Source organism: Rhamphochromis longiceps, linkage group LG2, assembly GCF_057381845.1.
Source record: "Rhamphochromis longiceps isolate RC_006_pf linkage group LG2, R_longiceps_female_GT1.1, whole genome shotgun sequence".
Classification (NCBI taxonomy): Eukaryota; Metazoa; Chordata; class Actinopteri; order Cichliformes; family Cichlidae; genus Rhamphochromis; species Rhamphochromis longiceps.
In genome coordinates, this window is record NC_140558.1 from 18,524,028 (window position 1) to 18,524,246 (window position 219).

The following is a 219-nucleotide window of genomic DNA, read 5'->3' on the forward strand; positions in this document are numbered from 1 at the left end:
ATCCACTTTGTGTCACACTGTGTGACAGAAGAATCAGAGAAGACACTATTGATCCACACAGGTATAAATACGGGAAACATCTGATCAATAAGTAGCTGATCTGTAATCCTTCCTCTTTAACGGTTTCTAAGTTTAGAGAGTGTCTGTGGGAAAATAAACAGGCGGTCAAAGATCATGCATTCACTGTTATTGTTCAGAGATGAACTTGAACACAGAGCA